Below are 297 nucleotides of genomic sequence, written 5' to 3'. Positions count from 1 at the left end.
GGTGCATGGTGCATAGGTGCATAGCAAATAGCGCATAGTGCATAGTGCATAGTGCATAGTGCATGGTGCATGGTGCATGGTGCATGGTGCATAATGCATAATGCATAGTGCATCGTGCATCGTGCATAGTGCATACACTGTAGTGCATAGTGCATAATGCATAGTGCATAGTGCAGAGTGCATAGTGCATAGTGCAGAGTGCATAGTGCATAGTGCATAGTGCATAGTGCATACAGTATAGTGCATGGTGCATGGTCCATGGTGCATAGTGCATAGTGCATACAGTATAGTGCATGG

This window comes from Priapulus caudatus, unplaced genomic scaffold (assembly GCF_000485595.1).
Source record: "Priapulus caudatus unplaced genomic scaffold, Priapulus_caudatus-5.0.1 Scaffold2684, whole genome shotgun sequence".
Taxonomy (NCBI): domain Eukaryota; kingdom Metazoa; phylum Priapulida; class Priapulimorpha; order Priapulimorphida; family Priapulidae; genus Priapulus; species Priapulus caudatus.
The sequence above is the reverse complement of the archived record's forward strand: the minus strand, read 5'-3'. Positions refer to the sequence as shown.